We start from the raw sequence: 247 nt of genomic DNA, 5'->3' as shown, positions 1-247 counted from the left end.
CCTCATCCAGCCCATTACTGACTCCAGACAGGCCACGAGAGGAGAGACGCCATCCCCAGTCACTGCATCAGTCGGAGACATAGAGAAAATAATTTGGGTGTCATCAGCGTACTGATAACCCCGCGCCCCATGTCTCCGGATGATCTCTCCCAGCGGTTTCATGTAAATGTTAAATAGCATGGGGGACAGAATGGCTCCTTGAGGGACCCCGGTTTTAAGGGCCCGCTCGCTGGAGCACACGTCCCCC

The sequence above is a fragment of the Sceloporus undulatus genome, chromosome 1 (genome assembly GCF_019175285.1).
Source record: "Sceloporus undulatus isolate JIND9_A2432 ecotype Alabama chromosome 1, SceUnd_v1.1, whole genome shotgun sequence".
Lineage (NCBI taxonomy): Eukaryota > Metazoa > Chordata > Lepidosauria > Squamata > Phrynosomatidae > Sceloporus > Sceloporus undulatus.
The sequence above is the reverse complement of the archived record's forward strand: the minus strand, read 5'-3'. Positions refer to the sequence as shown.